Here is a 20,427-nt window from a genome sequence, read left to right on the forward strand (position 1 = left end):
CACAGTGTTGCAAAGAGCATGTTGCACAAAAGCAATAGGACTCTGAAACAGCATGAGGGTAAGTAAATGAAGACAGAATATTGAACTATTTCTTTACACAGCAGATTATCCAGGTTGACTGGTGGTTTTCCACACACTGTCAGGTCTGAGAACATCAGCACACGCCTGCTGGTGTGATTAGCTAGTGTTGAATTACGTTCCCCATCAGGACACTGCTCGTCCAACACAGTGGTGTACGGCTGAAGCCCTGATATTCAATCCAACAGACACATCATGTAGGTGGACCATTTTTTCTAATTCACCACCATATTCCTTTTTTCAACATTCATATGATAAAAGTCTTTCATTTATTGCAGATGTTCGCCCAGGGAGAAAGAAGCAAATCTGAAATGGAGACTGCAGAGAAGCGCTGAGGCAGCAGAACGCTGTATATGAACTGCGATTAATGACATTTTGGGATGCGTTGCTTCATGGAGGACAGCCAGAGCTCAACGCTTCAGCCAACGCTAACGCTGGCTCTCAGGATATCAAACAGACGTCATCATATCCCTGTAAAAGAGTGATATTATGGAAGGATAAACTGACAGACGACACACAGATCCTAAATTCAAGCATAGCCTTTATGTGTTGTAAGCATTCGCATCTTATCTAAGTTAGCGTGCAGGGCAGACTCTGGGAAGACGCAGGTAAGGCTTTCTGCTTGAGTTAGCGTCAAGATTAAGGATTACAATAGATCTGAAATACCTGTATTCCTCAAGCCTGTGGAAGCCCATTTCTGCCACATAAGAAAACATGTATGTCTTCATTATGAGTCAAAATTATGGGATAAAAAGTCAAAATTATGAGACAAAAAGTAAATTATTACCTATGAAGCTGTAATAATAATAATAAAAAAAAAGAAATTATGACACACTAAAATTATGAAATAAAAAAAATCAAAATTATGAGATAAAAGTCATAATTAGGAAACACAAAGTCAAAATTATGAGATAAAAAGTCAAAATTATGAGATACTTAGAGATAATTATGAGGAAAAAAGTCAAAATAATGACATAAAAAGTCATAGAGGACAAAAGTAGTAATTATGAAATACAAAGGCATAATAATGGGATAAAAAGTCAATTATGAAATACTAACACATGATTAACAAAAACTGAAATTAAGATACACTAAGTCAAATAGTAATTACAAAATAAAAAGCCAAAATTATGAGATAAAACACATAATTATAGAGTTAAAAGTAATTTATTAAATACTAAGCCATAATTTACAAAAATGGAAATTATGACACACTAAGTCATAATTATGAAAAAAAAAAAAAAAAAAAAAATCAAAATTATGAGATACTAAGTGATAATTATGAGATAAAAAGTCATGGTTTAAAAGTGATAATTATGAAATAAAAAGTGAAAATTATAAGAGAAAAAGTCATAATTATGGGATAAAAGTAATAATTATGAAACACAAAGTCAAAATTATGAGATAAAAAGTCAATGGTGAGAAAAAAAGCTAAATTATGAGACATTAAGTCATATTTATAGGATAAAAAGACAATATTACGAGATAAAAAGTAATTATGGCATAAAGTCAAAATTATTACAGTACATACTAAGACATCATCACTTGTGATCAAAATTATGAGATACTAAGTCATAATTATGGGATAATAAGACAATATTATGAGATGAAAAGTAACTATTGCATGAATAGTCAAAATTATTAGATACTAAGACAGCTGATATACAAACTCAAAATTATGAGATAAAAAGTCAATTGACATAAAAAGTCAAAATTATGAGATACTAAGTCATAATTATGGGATAATAAGACAATATTATGAGATGAAAAGTAACTATTGCATGAATAGTCAAAATTATTAGATACTAAGACAGCTGATATACAAACTCAAAATTATGAGATAAAAAGTCAATTGACATAAAAAGTCAAAATTATGAGATACTAAATCATAATTTTAGGATAAAAAGTCAAAATTACAAGATGAAAAGTCATTATGGCATAAAAAGTTGAAATTAGTTGATTAACTAGTCGATTATGAATGAAATGTCAATCATGACTTATCTCAATTTCAATGTCAGTTTTGATTGATGTCATAATTATGATTTATCAAAGCATTTTTGTTTCTTATGTGGCAGAAACGGGCTTCCATACAGGCCACAGTTTCAACAGAGCAGCTTTTGACACATCTTTTCCCTCTCTGGTAGAGCTGTATGAAATTATGGTTTTGGGGCATAAATAATGAGTCAAATCAAACTAGGATGAGGCCAAAATCCTAAAAAATCTTGTTAGTGATGTTTGCAGACAAAGACACACAGTTTGTGTGGTAAAACTGAGTGGGAAACGCCGACTGCTACTCAGGAGAACTAGGTCACATAAAACAGCTGCAGCATTCATATGACTCTATATTGCAATGATAATCACTTGCTACGAATATATAAGACATTTTCTGTCAACAGAAGAGCAAGAAACAATAAACAGTCTGTTCACAATGCATTCAGATGACCTGTATATTGTCCCCGTTTTTGATGAGTTCAAGGTCTGACGGTCACAATTGTAGAAATCGTAATTAGCTTTAATGCTTCTCAAACTCTTGTCAAGAAGCAGACCCTCCTGGAAACTGATCTTTAGAGGCCAGCTGTGGTGTGAGATGAACATAAAACGTGCCAATGACACAGATGTGTGGTCACATCCTATGCTGTCACCATTTTGACCCTGGAAGCTGCCTCAAAAACGCTTTTGTGCCAAAGCTTGAGAGAAGGAAGGAAATCTGACGTGCCTTGGAGTATCTGAGAGGAAACTTCACAAAATTAAACTTTATTATTGGGTGGCACCATTTATGACCCAACAGGTTCCCAAAATTTAGTCATGCACTACTCCTGTTCATCTTTTTCGTATTACAGGAAACCCCCTATTGTTTCGCAACACCCAGGATGGCTTACAAAATGCATGAAACAGATTTATATGGGCCTATTTAGGTGGAGGCCTCGCCGTTGTGTTCCTGGAAGGGTGTGACAAACCCCATCATGGAAGCCAAACCAAAGGTCAAGCAGGAAAGGCAACCTTGGGAAGCCGGAACGCTTTGCACTGAGGAAGTACATCACAGGCAGTCAGGAAGGCAACACCACCCTAGTGATTCAGCATTACTGCTATTGAACTCTAGAACGTGACATTCAAAAATTATATTACGCAAAACTTTAACAAAAGGTCTAAATTGGTTCTCAAGGATGGGAATGCTTTCAAACTGGTCACAGAGCAATCCCAAAGTCACAGGAGGCCACGTGACTTTGGGATTGTCCACCATCCAAAGTTTTGGGATAAGTTGCATATGTCACACTTCTGGTGATTTAGTGTAGAAAGTGCTAAAACTGACCCCAGTTTTACATTGATCCTGAGATTGAAAAGTAATAATAATAACATAAAAAAAAAAAAAAAAATTATGACATAAAATCATAATTATGACATCAAAAACTATTGAATCATAATAATGGCTTTTCATCTCATAATTATGACTTAGTATGCCATAATTTCCATTTTTATGTCATAATTATGTTTTTGTTATCTCATAATTATGACTTGTTTTGCTATTATTTCCATGTTAATTTGATATTTATGAGTTCTTATCTCAACATTTTTGCTGTCCATTTTGGCATTTTATCCCATAATTATGACTTGGTATGCCATAATTTCCATGTTTATGTGATATCATCTTCATCTCATAAATTTTGCTTTCTATTTCAACTTTTTATCTTATAGTTGACTTTTTGTTATAATTATGACTTTTTATCTCATAGTTATGAAGCATCTCATAATTTTCACTTTTTTGTGGTATCGGCTTTCATACCAGGCCACTGGTTCAGCATTCTGGCCTTTTATCTCATAATTATGACTTGGTATGCCATAATTTCCACATTTATGTTACATTTATGACTTTTTATCTCATAATTATGACTTTCCACATTTATTGTTCATTTTGGCTTTTTATCTCATAATTAGGACTTAGTATGCCATAATTTCCATTTTTATGTCATAATTATGTTTTTGTTATCTCATAATTATGACTTGTTATGCTATTATTTCCATGTTAATTTGATATTTATGAGTTCTTATCTCAACATTTTTGCTGTCCATTTTGGCTTTTTATCTCATAATTATGACTTGGTATGCCATAATTTCCACATTTATGTTACATTTATGACTTTTTATCTCATGATTTTTACTGTCCATTTTGGCTTTTTATCTCATAATGAAATATTAATGCCATCATTTTCATTTTTATGACATAATTATGTTTGTTTTATCTCATAATTATGACTTGTTATGATATTATTTCCAAGTTAATTTGATATTTATGGATTCTTATCTCAACATTTTTGCTGTCCATTTTGGCTTTTTATCTCATAATTATGACTTGGTAGATCTCCATGTTTATGTGATATTTAAGACTTTTCATTGCATAAATTTTGCTCTCTATTTCCATTTTTTATCTCATAATTTTGAATTTTTGTTATAATTGTGACTTTTTATCTCATAGTTATGAAGTATCTCATAATTTTCACTTTTTTGTGGTATCGGCTTTCATACCAGGCCACTGGTTCAGCATTTTGGCCTTTTATCTCATAATTATGACTTGGTATGCCATAATTTCCACATTTATGTTACATTTATGACTTTTTATCTCATGATTTTTACTGTCCATTTTGGCTTTTTATCTCATAATTATGACTTGGTAGATCTCCATGTTTATGTGATATTTATGAATTTTCATTGCATAAATTTTGCTCTTTATTTCCATTTTTATCTCATAATTTAGAATTTTTGTTATAATTGTGACTTTTTATCTCATAGTTATGAAGTATCTCATAATTTTCACTTTTTTTGTGGTATCGGCTTTCATACCAGGCCACTGGTTCAGCATTTTGGCCTTTTATCTCATAATTATGACTTGGTATGCCATAATTTCCACATTTATGTTACATTTATGACTTTTTATCTCATGATTTTTACTGTCCATTTTGGCTTTTTCTCTCATAATGAAATATTAATGCCATAATTTCCATTTTTATGTCATAATTATGTTTGTTTTATCTCATAATTATGACTTGTTATGATATTATTTCCAAGTTAATTTGATATTTATGGATTCTTATCTCAACATTTTTGCTGTCCATTTTGGCTTTTTATCTCATAATTATGACTTGGTAGATCAATATTTTTCATTGCATAAATTTTGCTCTCTATTTCCATTTTTTATCTCATAATTTAGAATTTTTGTTATAATTATGACTTTTTATCTCATAGTTATGAAGTATCTCATAATTTTCACTTTTTTGTGGTATCGGCTTTAATACAAGGCCACTGGTTCGGCTTTTTGGCCTTTTATCTCATAATTATGACTTGGTGTGCCATAATTTACACGTTTATGTCACATTTTTTGTACTTTTTATCTCATAATTTGTATTGTCCAGTTTGGCTTTTTATCTCATAATTGTGACTTAGTATACCATAATTTACAATTTTATGTCACAATTATGACTTTTTTTTAATCTCATAACTTTGACGTTTTGTTATAATTATGACTTATGTCCATTTTTGCTTTTTATCTCATAGTTATGAAGTATCTCATAATTTTCTGTTTTTGTGTCACAATTATAACTTATGTCATAATTATGATTTACCAAATCCAGATTTTTTTTTTCTTATGAGACAGAAATGTGCTTCCATACAGGGCCACTGGCTCAGCAGAGCAGATTTTGACACATCTTTTCCCTCTCCGGTAGGGCAGTATTTAATGTTTTTGGGGCATAAATAACGAATCGACTGCAACTCAAGATGATGCCAGAGTGTGGGTGACCTGACCGCACGACTCTTTTCTTTGGATCCGAGCACATACACTGTAGAAAGTGCTACAAATGACCCTGGTTTTACATGGATCCTGGTTGGTTCACCAGTGCATTCGAGGTTTGGGCCGATCTATAACTCACACAAGAGCTCAATGCTCTCGTCAGCATCTTTTAGGGAGTCTCTGGCCATAACAAGCTGGAACTCAATGAGGCAAATCCAATTACTCTTGGAGCCTGCTGTGATGGCCACGGACTAGAAGACTTCATTAAAATCACATCTACCAAATACTCCCAGACGCTTCTCCAAAACGTGATTCTCCCTTTGGTGGCTTATATTTGATAGATCAAGGAGCTTCACCAGCGGACCACATCTTTGGCTTACATGCTCCAACACACATTCCTTTCCAGTGTGACGGAAAGATTGAGGTCAACGTCTCAAAAAGCTCATTTCATCCCACATTGCCATCAGATCATATGTGGGATCAGACAAACAGATGAATCAGACTTCTCTGAAATATGGGGGATAACCCTGTGGGGATTCACCGGAGCAGAAACCCATGAACTTAAGGGATAAACTCATGTGGCCTTCCATGAATTAGGGAGGAGCTCATTCAGTTCAAGTAAATAGTAGTATGCAAAAAGTATGGTGTGATTCTCGTGGATCCAGCTGTCTTGGTGCAGTCCCAATGATGAGTCAAAAAACAAAAGTTCAAAGTCAATTCAGTAATCGATTTTCAACATTTCCTTCATTTAGATTAAACAAGACATCCATTACTTGATGCATAAAACTATCTAAGCATTTCATCTCCCATCCAAATTGCCATCTTATTTCTTAAAACAATATGATACTACAGGTGAAGCACCAATATAGATGTTTTTTGGCTGATATAGTAACACCCTAGCAACCACCTTGCAATCACCCAGAATATCTCATGGACTTTAGGGGTGGACTCTTTTCATGCTCGACAGGAAGAAAACCCCATAACGCCATAGTAACCACACAGCCTCTACTCAGAACACCCTAGTAACTACATGGCAACCCCCCAGAACACCCTAGCAACCACCTAGAATGCCCTAGCAATCACCCAGAATATCACAAAAACTTAAGAAGGGACTCATTTCACACTAGACACTATGAAAACACAATAACACCATAGCAACCACATATCATCCACTCAGCACACCCTAGTAACTGCATAGCAACCCCCAGAACACCCTAGCAAACACCTTGATTGCTCTAGCAATCACTCAGAGACTTAAGAGGGGACTCTTTTAAAGCCAAACAGGATAAAAACACTATAACACCATAGCAATCTCGCAGGATCTACTCAGAACACCCTAGTAAGTACATAGCAACCACCCAAAACACCATAGCAACCACCTAGTATGCCCTCGCAATCACCCAGAATATCTGCATGGCAATGCACTAAAAATCATTCAGAACATCTTGGTAACCACATAGCAACCATTTTCTTCTGAAAATATTTAGAAAAATCTTTTTATTTTATAGCTGATAACAAATATCATGGCACATTATATTTTGTTTGTTGTTTCCATAAACATTTATTTCCAATCTAGAATTATAGAAGATTATAATTAAAATGAGAAACATTAAAACTCACAGACATGTTCACATATAAGAGCTGCTTCAAATACTGGCCTAACTGGACCAGCGCTGATTCTTTAAAAATGTTAATATTGGCCGATTCCAGATGGTGCTTAAAATGAACCATATGACTTATTTGATTTTCATTACTGTACAGTAATTCCACTGTATCACAGCCACTTTCAAATAAGTTATAAAAAACTTTTTGGCAGTGACAAGGAGTTTAATGCCTCTCCCATCCTTTAAATAAAAGTTAATTAGGAGCGGTGGTGCCATCCCGTCCCAGTGGAGATTTCCAGGCCGCTGCATCACGCCGAGCCCTTGTTTTCATTGGTTGGTGTGGCTGAACCTGGAGCCAGGAGGATAAATGTGGAAAGTGGGTTTTCTGGCCGCGGGCCACAGCCCAGTCCTGGCGCCACAGCAGCCCTCACCTGTCTGCTCCGTTTGAGCTCCAACAGCTGAGAAACACTGAAACTGGGCTGCGGACAACATCTTATCCAGCGTCCCCAGATGGGTTCTGTTTTCAAGCCACGCGGCTGCAGTACAGGATTCAGGGCTTGTGCATTCGGCTCGTACGGCGTCTGCTGGGCTCGTTAGTGGCGGGGGATGAAGGGAGTGGGCGGGGTTTCCTGCAGGAAGGAAGTCAACCCTGCAGAGGGGCTTACAGCCCCCTGGGGAAGAGCTCTTACACACCCTGAACCCACCCACTCCACCTCGCCTGGATCCTTTACCTCAGTGTCACTCGACGCTTCCTAGAATTTTCCTCTCACTGGGGTTTCAGGCATCACAGAGCTGGTGTGGAGGTGGAGCGGATGGTACTATGGACTGACACAGATGAAATAATAATAATGCTTTTTTAGACAGGATGTCAAGGCCTCATTATATGTGTGGATGTGGCAGGTGAACAGAGAAAAAATCTGCCAACCATAGTACTTAGTACTAGTACTAATACATAGTACTTAGGGGCAGTCGTGGCCTAATGGATAGAGAGTCGGACTTGTAACCCAGAGGTCATGGGTTCGAGTCTCAGGTCCAGCAGGGATTGTCGGTGAGGGGAGAGAATATCCAGCGCTCAATACCACGACTGAGGTGAGACCCTTGAGCAAGGCACCGTACCCCTAACTGCTCCCCGGGCGCCGCAGCAATGGCTGCCCACTGCTCCTGGTGTGTGTTCACCGCTGTGTGTGTGCACTTGGATGGGTTAAATTCCGAGTATGGGTCACCATACTTGGCCACATGTCACTTCACTTCACATTTTATTTTGCAATTCTGACTTTATAACGCAATTGCGACTTTTTATTTCGAAATTCTGACTTTATAACGCAATTGCGACTTTTTATTTCACAATTCTGACTTTCTAACGCAATTGCGACTTTTTTTCGCAATTGCGACTTTTTTTTGCAATTCTGACTTTATAACGCAATTGCAACAATTATTTCAAAATTCTGACTTTATAACTCGCAATTCCAACTTTTTATTTTGCACTTCTGACTTTATAACGCAATTGCGACTTTTTATTTTGCAATTCTGACTTTATAACGCAATTGCGACTTTTTATTTTGCAATTCTGACTTTATAACGCAATTGCGACTTTTTATTTTGCACTTCTGACTTTATAACGCAATTGCGACTTTTTATCATGCAATTCTGACTTTCTAACGCAATTGCGACTTTTTTTCGCAATTGCGGCTTTTTTTTGCAATTCTGACTTTATAACGCAATTGCAACAATTATTTCAAAATTCTGACTTTATAACTCGCAATTGCAAACTTTTTATTTCAAAATTCTGACTTTATAACGCAATTGTGACTTTTTATCTCGCAATTCTGACTTTATAACGCAATTGTGACTTTTTATCTTGCAATTCTGACTTTATATCTCGCAATTCTGACTTTATAACTCACAATTCTGACTTTATAACTCACAATTCTGACTTTATAACTCACAATTCTGACTTTTTATTTCACAATTCTGTCTTTCTAACGCAATTGCGACTTTTTTTCGCAATTGCGACTTTTTTTTGCAATTCTGACTTTATAACGCAATTGCAACAATTATTTCAAAATTCTGACTTTATAACTCGCAATTGCAAACTTTTTATTTCAAAATTCTGACTTTATAACGCAATTGTGACTTTTTATCTTGCAATTCTGACTTTATATCTCGCAATTCTGACTTTATAACTCACAATTCTGACTTTATAACTCACAATTCTGACTTTTTATTTTGCAATTCTGACTTTATAACGCAATTGCGACTTTTTATTTCGAAATTCTGACTTTATAACGCAATTGTGACTTTTTATCTCGCAATTCTGACTTTATAACTCGCAATTGCGACTTTTTATCATGCAATTCTGACTTTATAACTTGCAATTGCGACTTTTTATCATGCAATTCTGACTTTATAACTTGCAATTGCAAATTTGTCATGCAATTCTGACTTTATAACTTGCAATTGTGACTTTTTATCATGCAATTCTGACTTTATAACTTGCAATTGCGACTTTTTATCATGCAATTCTGACTTTATAACACAATTGTGACTTTTTTTTTAATTGATAAGTGATGGTTTGAGTTGGTTTATTGATTTGTAGCAGAAGTCTGTAGAATTATGTTTAAACTGCATCATATTTTTGTGGAAACTGTGATACATTTTTTAAAGATTCTTTAATTAATAGAAAGTTCAAAAGAACAGCATTTATTTATTCATCTAAGTAGCGTTTCAAATGTCTTTAATGTCACTTTTGATCAATATAATGCATACTTGTTGAATAAATGTACTGATTTCCTTCAAAAAGTGAAAGAACTTACTGACCCCGAGCTTTTGAACGGTAGTGTATGTTCATGCCAGAACAACTTTTAGAAGAAGGCCCACATGCTTCATAAGGTGCAATGCATATGAAATCTGAAGCAGTTCTGGTTTTTGTCACATTGTAAAGCCATCAGACGGTGGGCGTCTCTCTGAGTCGTCCTTCCACGAACATTATGATTTTAACAGAGCTCAGATTCACTCTGACTGTCTTTCCCTTCACAGGAATCCCACCTGAGTCAAACACAGACATAGAGGATGGAAAGTCTAGGTATAAACTCAGCTGGAGGTATTTAAAGTTCATGCAACAATGTCACAATTTACTCTTCCATTTCAATGCAGTTTAATCATATTTGGGTGAATTATTCCTCTAAGCCAACTATTGAGCATCTTCAAAACAATTCAGTTCAGCAAAATATGGATAAAGAGCCATCAGAAGTTCAACAGCCCCTTTTTATATTAATCTATAACAAGTAAAAAGGTCGTTTCTGTTTCTAATCTCACTCTCATTCTGACGGTTAAGTAAGTCAGTCATGGCAGATGTGAATATGGAGCAATTGGCTGTAGACGTTGCGTGTGTTTCCTGTATGGGAATCTGTGATACAATAACCCAGCTGCATGGAAAAAGAGATGGAAACAAATCATCTGCAATGAGTAAAATCTTCGCTTTGCTGTACTGGAATCACATTAATCTAATGATTAGGACACTGATACTGACTCACAAACGGAGGTGACCTACGATGGGTTTGGTTCAAGTCAAATCAAATTGATTTGTATGGCACGTTTCACAATACACATTGTTTCAAAGCAGCTTTACGGAAAATCATGATGTTAATGTTTCTAATGTATAATGATACCCATTCACACTTTTCCAATTGAGAAACTTGTGCAGACCTCTAAAGATGCCACTAACATCACACTAAAATGAGCGAGATGTTCACAATGACTTTTATGCAAATAAAATGCATTGATGAATCAAAGTTCCTCTGTAGCATGACAATATAACCAGTTTAGCATTTACAGAGCATTTATCTTTTCTCTTGATAAATGTTCATCCGCAAAACCAATGTTAGCATTGCCATTTAGATTCTTTATACATCTTTATTCTTTATCTTAGATATTCCATAGAAAAAATCCCTGGCAGTGTGAGTGCAATACCAATGTTTAGCTAATGAGCTTTTTGGTTGCCTGATGGTTTGTTGGCAAGCTTGTTTGTTTCTTGTCATGTAGTCTCTTTTAGCCGGCATGATTAACGAATGCTTAGATTTCATGTGCCAATGAGCAGCTAGGTAAATACTGTCATGCTTATGGCCAAAGCCACATCATTACCTCTTGAGCATGACGATGGATGGGCTGGAATGATTTGTGAGCACAAAATCTACAAACTGAGAAAGCCACATTAAATGAGGAAAGAACAAGAGTCTTAAACTTAGTGTGCACTAAATCCTTGACTAGAGTGAATGAGTTCAAATGGATCAAATCTGCCTTCTTTTCAATGGAAACAAACTTTTCGGCATCCAAGATTGAGTTAAAGGCCAAATTATTATATAGTAAATTTTATAATCTCAATTATGATTATTTGCATGACTGGGTTGTAACTGATTACATGTAATCTGGATTGCATAATCAGATTAAAAAAATTAAGGACTTGCAATTAGATTATATTACATTTTAAAATGCTTATAATCATTAAAGATTATGTATAATTCACACACTGTTTTGAGCTAAGATAATTACCATAAGTTTTTAAGTTAATATTTCAATAATTTAACAACACATTTACAGTTCTCTGATGTCGGTTAATGGTCACACAGACATGGAGGTTAACAAATAAAACATTTAAAAAAAAAAACATTTATTTTTTCTTTAAGTTCACATTTTTATGATTTAATTTATCAATTTACAAACCCCCTCCAGTTCATTCACAAACCCCAGTTTTGGAAACCCTGACATTTAATGCACTTCATGTCGTTGATAATAAAGATTACGTAGAATATATTTTCTTTCTCTTTGTATTTTTATGACATCATGGTACAAATGATTCCTATTCAAATCTATGTGACAAGTGAGTGAAAGTAATCAAAACTCAAATCTAATAGATTGCATTACCAACTACAATTTCATCATGTACTTTGTAATCATTAACAGACTACTTTGTAAGCAATCAACACTGGCTATAAGATTTATGTTACTTTGAGTATGTTTACACGACAAGAATGTACTTAAAACTGAAAAAAAAAAAAAAAAAAAAAAAATCCTTTGCTTTTTTCTCGTACAGACAAAAATGTTCTGTATAAAATAAAATAAAATAAAATATGAATAAAATAACTGTATTCTGCTACCATGCCAGTAGATGGCGATGTCACTAAGAACACTATGCGCCTATAGACTGAACACATAATAAGCATGTGTATAATATCACTGTTTTCACAAATTTGCATTTTTGTAGTTTACACTCAGACAAATACGGTATCGTTTTCAAAAGTTTGCGTTTTCAGGCCCCCAAAATGCTATTGTTTTGTAAATTGAAAGGTCAAAACGCAATAAATGTTTTATGTTTAAACGGTGTCAAATAAGTATCAATGGATCAATGTCACAAAGGAGTCAAAATCAAACTATATAGCATAGCCTGTGTATCCTGAAGAGTTTATGTATTTGGATAGAGGACTGAGCAATACTAAGAGTTTAAATTGTTAAGCGATGGTTTGAGTTGGTTTATTGATTTGTAGCACAAGTCTGGAGAATCATGTTTATACTGTTCCGCAGTGATAGTGGCCATGTTCACCCACACATCACACAGACCAATGATTTTTCCCTCATCACTTATTCCAGCCACAACTGGGGAAAATTATTCCCGGCACTTTGAAAGGCCTTGTCCACTGCTCAAAGACTCTGACATAAAAGCATTTCAACCACTGATAAAACAGCAAATCAAAGTCTGAGGAACTCTTGGTAAGAAACCGTTGTCATCATTTCTAGACTTGAGAGAGAACCGAATGCTCTAATCTTCAGACAGACTCCCTATTCAACAACAGCACTTTTTGGCTGACTTTTAGAGTCTCACTGAGGATTATGGGTAATTAGGGCCAAAACGGTTAGGACAGGGAGCTCCGTTTATAGAGAGGTGAGTAGAGCTTCATTCAACAGGCGTGTTTGGACCTGCCAGTTCAAAGACCAGAGCAAGAATTCTCAACCTGAACAAAACAACCTGGAGAGTGGACAGACTTGACTGATCTTCAAAATAAAGTCCTCCACATGTTTTGATGTTTTGATGGTACATGTGATGATGTACCAAATATATGCTAAAACCTCTGACACTTCCCAGCCACTTCTAGAGAAGATCACAGAGACTTGGAAGAAATCATCATAATACCACAGTAACCACCCAGAACACTGTAGAAACTACATACAGCTACACCTTAGCAATCACCCAGAATATCACAGCAATGACGCACAAACTCAGAGCAAAGACATGGCAACCACCCAAGAAACTACAAAGGAACCACCCTAGCAACCCCTCAGAATGCCCTAGCAACCACCCAGCAATGCCCTAGCAATCATCCAGAATATTCCAGCAATGACCCAAAATCCCCCAGCAATAGCATAGCAACCACACAGAAATTTCTAGCAAATGGAATACCAACCCTATCACCCTATCAATCGCTCATAACACCCTAGCAACTGCATAGCAACCACCTAGAAATCTCTAGCAAATGGAATACCAACTTTATCACCCTATCAATCCCTCATAACACCCTAGCAACTGCATAGCAACCACCTAGAAATCTCTAGCAAACGGAATACCAACCCTATCACCCCATCAATCCCTCATAACACCCTAGCAACTGCATAGCAACCACCTAGAAATCTCTAGCAAACGGAATACCAACTCTATCACCTTATCAATCCCTCATAACACCCTAGCAACTGCATAGCAACCACCTAGAAATCTCTAGCAAACGGAATACCAACCCTATCACCCCATCAATCGCTCATAACACCCTAGCAACTGCATAGCAACCACCTAGAAATCTCTAGCAAACGGAATACCAACTCTATCACCCTATCAATCCCTCATAACACCCTAGCAACTGCATAGCAACCACCTAGAAATCTCTAGCAAACGGAATACCAACTCTATCACCTTATCAATCCCTCATAACACCCTAGCAACTGCATAGCAACCACCTAGAAATCTCTAGCAAACGGAATACCAACCCTATCACCCCATCAATCGCTCATAACACCCTAGCAACTGCATAGCAACCACCTAGAAATCTCTAGCAAACGGAATACCAACACTATCACCTTATCAATCCCTCATAACACCCTAGCAACTGCATAGCAACCACCTAGAAATCTCTAGCAAACGGAATACCAACTCTATCACCCTATCAATCCCTCATAACACCCTAGCAACTGCATAGCAACCACACAGAAATCTCTAGCAAACGGAATACCAACCCTATCACCCTATCAATCCCTCATAACACCCTAGCAACTGAATAGCAATGCACTAAAGCAAAACAACAATGCCCCAGCAATGACCCATCACCTCCTAGCAACCAGCATAGCAACCACCCAGAAAACCTTAACATCTCCGTAGCAACCACCCTATCAACCCTTCAAATCACCATAGCAACCACCTAGCAACGCCCTATCAATGAACCAGAATATCAATGCAGTGACCCATAACCTCCTATCAACGGCATAGCAAACACCCAGAACACCCTAGTAACTGCATAGCAATCACCCTAGCAACCCCTCATAACACCATAGCAATGCCTGAATAGCAATACACTAAAGCAAAACAAAACACAACAAAACAAAACAAAACAAAACAAAACAACAATGCCCTAGCAATGACCCATCACCTCCTAGCAACCAACTTGCAATGACATAGCAACCACCCAGAAAACCCTAGCAACTGCATAGCAATCACCCTAGCAACCCCTCATATAACACTAACAACCGAAAATTAACTAAAGCAAAACAATAATTCAATGATCCATCACCTCCTAGCAACCACCTAGAAATGGCAAAGCAACCACCCAGAAACTACATGGAAACCACCCCAGAAATCCTGCATAGCAACATTTACACAACAATGCATCCAGACAACCCAGGCAACTGCACAGCGATCACCTTAGCAACCCCCCAGAACACCCTAGCAATAATAACAACAATGCCCTACCATAGGAACCACCCAGAAAACCCTAGCAACTGCATAGCAATCAGCCTAGCAACTCCTCATAACACCCTAGCAACTGCATAGCAACAACCTAGAATAGCAATCACCCTAGCAACCCCTCAGAACAACCTAGCAACTGAATAGCAATGCACTAAAACAAAACAACAACACAAAACATCGGAGAAACTGGATGGCAGCACTGTGCTACCCCTAACAGCCCTCTACCATAGAAGATGTAAAAAGCTAGTGTCCTTCTCACACCCCGACTGTAGGGGGCAGTGTAACTCTCTCTGCAGCGCTGTGGGTGTTTGACAGCTGTGCCAAGCTGCTCTCCACTCACACGGGGTCACGAAAGAGACCATTCGCTCGGACTGTACAATTACAATGTGTGATTGCATTTCCTGGATATGTCGGATTCTTTCTGTCAGTTCCAATGTTTGTTTATTCAATTGTGATGCAACACCACTTGAACAATCCTGATTAAAGGAGTTAAAGTAAAGGAGATGCTGTATCACTGTATTAGATATGCGAATGCCCTTTGAAGCAAATGATTGTGTCCATATTAATATATCACATTCACATCTAGAGGAACAACGACGAAGGTTGACAAAGGTAGTTTAGTTCCATATCCCAGTTTGCTGTTTAATGCCAAAAACTGTAGTCAACTGCCTTATGAAATATTGGAATCTGCTCCTCCTCACAATGGAAACTCACTATTGATTCCAATAAAGTTTGAAGATAGGATGGTGTTAAACTAATCACATTAACTATTTATTAAAATTGCAAAGCATGGGCCTACTTCATCCATTAAATGCTGAAAAAAATGTTTGTACTCAGTATTTTTTAATTGTTTATCAGTACAAATATCTAAACATTCTTTAAACAGAAACTATTGCACGCTCACAAGAAACTATTGAGCGCTCACGAGAAACTAATGCGTGTTAAAGAGAAACAATTGCTTGCTCTCGAGAAACTAATGTGCTCTCACGAGAAACAATCACGTGCTCACGAGAAATTTTTGCCTGCTTACGAGAAACTATTGCATGCTCTCGGGAAACTTTTGGGTTGTTTTGAGAAACTGTTGCATGTTCAGTAGCCACTTTTGCCTGCTCACTGGAAACTTAGATTATTAGTGGGTGGTATGGAAATTTTACTCCAAAAATTTGTAACATATTAAATAAATAATGCCTCTTTTTTGACATTTTAATGAATAAAAAAATATATATTTTTAAAAATTAAATGTTGCAAATTTTAAAACTACGAAAATGTGTCTTGTCCTTATATACATTGTTTTTGGAATGTAAAAACTTCTAAAAAAATTCCAATTTCATGAATTTATGGGAAATGATTCATGGTTCAGATGGAACCAATCCAGGGTTTGCATGCAGTACTGCAGAGTCTGATGTCAGACTTGATGTCCATTATCAGAGCTCGACTTTGCGTCCTGGTGTATCAGATTAGGATGGATCCTGTGTTTAGGAGCGCTCTTCCTCTTGGACACACACAGAATGATTCAGTGATGCAGCAAGAAAGAGAGCCGATGCAAAACTTCACATGACCTCTCAGAGCTGAATATGAATTGCTCATGACCTCGGAATCCAATTCCTCTCGACGTTACATCATTGATTGCTTGATCAATTTATCGTGTCACATTCATTTAGAACAATGGCTGGCATTAGTGTGTGATAAATCATGTGAGGCATGAGAATGTTGCCAACCTTCCTAATTTTATACGTTTGATGAGTCCAATTCTGAGCTCTGAACTGGCATCCTGCCCTGATACACTAATTAAGAGGTCGAATGAAGCTATGCTCCAATGAAAACCAAATCTTTGTCAGTGGTTTATTTTTCTAAACTTTCACTCGACCACCAATACAAATAAAAACATCATGGTTCACCCAAAAATTAAAACTGCGTTATCATTTACACCCAAATAAAATCATTCCTGTGTAACAAAATTACTAAATAAATGAATAAATATGAGAAAAGTGTGAGAAAATATTTGTGTGAGAAACAAAACCTCTGTGACAACATGACAAAAAGAAACAATAAATACTTCTGAAGTCATATTTGTGTAAGAAACAAACATGTAAAAAGATAGTATTTGTGTGGGAAACAAACTGGCATGACAAAAAATAAAAAATATAATATAATATAATATAATATAATATAATATAATATAATATAATATAATATAATATAATATAATATAATATAATATAATATAATATAATATAATATAATATAATATAATAATATATACTTCTGAAAAAAGACTTCTGAAAACTTCTTAAAAAAGAAAAAAACATGCAAAAAGACAATAAATAAATAAAAAACATGCAAAAAAATTATAAATAAATAAATATATATATTCATATTTGTGGTGGAAACAAACTTGCATGAAAAAATTATGAAAAATATAATATAATATAATATAATATAATATAATATAATATAATATAATATAATATAATATAATATAATATAATATAATATAATACAATATAATATAATATAATACTTCTGAAGACATTTTTGTGTAAGAAACAAACATGCAAAAAGATAATAAATACATAAATAAATAAATAAATAAATAAATAAATAAATAAATAAATAAATAAATAAATAAATAAATAAATAAATAAATAAATAAATAAATAAATAAATATTTGTGTGGGAAACAAACTTGCATGACAACACGACAAAAAATAAAAAAAATAATAATATAATATAATATAATATAATATAATATAATATAATATAATATAATATAATATAATATAATATAATATAATATAATATAAAACACTTCTGAAGTCATATTTTTGTAAGAAACAAACATGTAAAAAGATAATAAATAAATTAAGATTTGTGTGGGAAACAAACTTGCATGACAACACGACAAAAAAAAAAAAAAAATAATATAATATAATGTAATGTAATGTAATGTAATGTAATGTAATGTAATATAATATAATATAATATAATATAATATAATATAATATAATATAATATATACTTCTGAAAAAAGACTTCTGAAAACTTCTTAAAAAAAGAAAAAACATGCAAAAAGACAATAAATAAATAAATAAATAAATTCATATTTGTGGTGGAAACAAACTTGTATGACAAAATGATGAAAAATAAAAATATAATATAATATAATATAATATAATATAATATAATATAATATAATATAATATAATATAATATAATATAATATAATATAATATAATATAATATATACTTCTGAAAAAAGACTTCTGAAAACTTCTTAAAAAAAGAAAAAACATGCAAAAAGATAATAAATAAATAAATAAATAAATAAATAAATAAATTCATATTTGTGGTGGAAACAAACTTGTATGACAAAATGATGAAAAATAAAAATATAATATAATATAATATAATATAATATAATATAATATAATATAATATAATATAATATAATATAATATAATATAATATAATATAATATAATATAATATAATATAATTCTGAAGTCATATTTGTGTAAGAAACAAACATGCAAAAAGATAATAAATAAATAAATATTTGTGTGGGAAACAAACTTGCATGACAACACGACAAAAAATAAAAAAATAATAATATAATATAATGTAATGTAATGTAATGTAATGTAATGTAATGTAATGTAATGTAATGTAATAAAATATAATATAATATAATATAATATAATAAAATATAATATAATATAATATAATATAATATAATATAATATAATATAATAATTAATATATACTTCTGAAAAAAGACTTCTGAAAACTTCTTAAAAAAGAAAAAACATGCAAAAAGACAATAAATAAATAAAAAAAATGCAAAAAAATTATAAATAAATAAATAAATTCATATTTGTGGTGGAAACAAACTTGCATGACAAAATTATGAAAAATATAATATAATATAATATAATATAATATAATATAATATAATATAATATAATATAATATAATATAATATAATATAATATAATATAATATAATATAATATAATATAATATAATATAATATAATATAATATAATATAAATACTTCTGAAGACATAATTGTGTGAGGAAAACACAATAAATAATAAATTAATTAATTTATTTGGAATTCATATTTTTGTGAGAAACAAACCTGTGTGAAAACATGACCAAATACGACCAGTAAATTTTATTCTTAGTGAAGTATTCCTTCAAAGGGTCTCTTATTTTAAGAGTTTTACAAAAAGTATTTCTGCATCATGAAACTGTGGCACAAACTCATGAATGAGATAATCAGATCCAGGTTTAGCTGTGTTTGTCTGGATTTTCTAAATGAATTGAATGTAAACACACATTCCTGAGTTTACGGATATGAACGTTAGGGTCAGGGTTAAGAACAGGTTAAGAGCAGAGGTCACAGGTGAAGGTTAAAGGTTAATACAGGTTCAAGACTTACGTAAGGAGCTGCATTTGGTCCTGAAGTTACTGAAGACTTCAATCATCCGATTGTGGAATGCGACGAAAATAGAGGCCATCCCTCTGTCAATATCTCGCCCTGACGTACGCTTTCCCAGAAATGACGTCAGAGCGGGAATGGGACGGGTGAACATGGACAACATCAATGTCAAGATACGAATGTCTGCCCGATGCATATGCTATCACTGTTCCTTTACAGGACACGGCATGATAAAAGAAGCAAGAGGGACATTTTAAATGTCACAACAACTGCAATAAAAACTAAAATTATGCCCTTAGTTAAAACCACTGATTGATAGACAACAATACAAATGCAAAAATGTATTTTCTTACTAAGTATTTGTCTCATCTGTTTTTGTCTTTGGCAGGATTTGTTTGCACTTTCATTTGGTGACTCGAATTTGGTGAAAATCTGACCGGAAATCTAGGAGGAGTTTGAAAAAGAAGGTTTTTAGAGAAAATTAACATGGCAGACAGTAACTTCGGCCGACTATGGCAA

General features: G+C 34.1%; 1 protein-coding gene across 6 annotated transcripts in view; it reads right to left on the minus strand.

Annotated features, from left to right (window-relative positions):
* The window catches only part of n6amt1 (N-6 adenine-specific DNA methyltransferase 1), a 56,885-nt gene extending 36,879 nt beyond the window's left edge, over nucleotides 1-20,006 (minus strand). The window contains exon 1 of one of the 6 annotated variants that reach the window (XM_067402729.1): nucleotides 19,909-20,006. The gene's annotated coding sequence lies outside the window, so the exon portion shown is untranslated. Of the gene's footprint in view, nucleotides 1-2,521; nucleotides 2,605-19,908 lie in introns of those variants that run through there. The other 5 variants (XM_067402723.1, XM_067402725.1, XM_067402724.1 and 2 more) reach the window with 5 other exon arrangements.
* Nucleotides 20,007-20,427: the final 421 nt, after the last annotated feature.

Source organism: Chanodichthys erythropterus, chromosome 12, assembly GCF_024489055.1.
Source record: "Chanodichthys erythropterus isolate Z2021 chromosome 12, ASM2448905v1, whole genome shotgun sequence".
Taxonomy (NCBI): Eukaryota; Metazoa; Chordata; class Actinopteri; order Cypriniformes; family Xenocyprididae; genus Chanodichthys; species Chanodichthys erythropterus.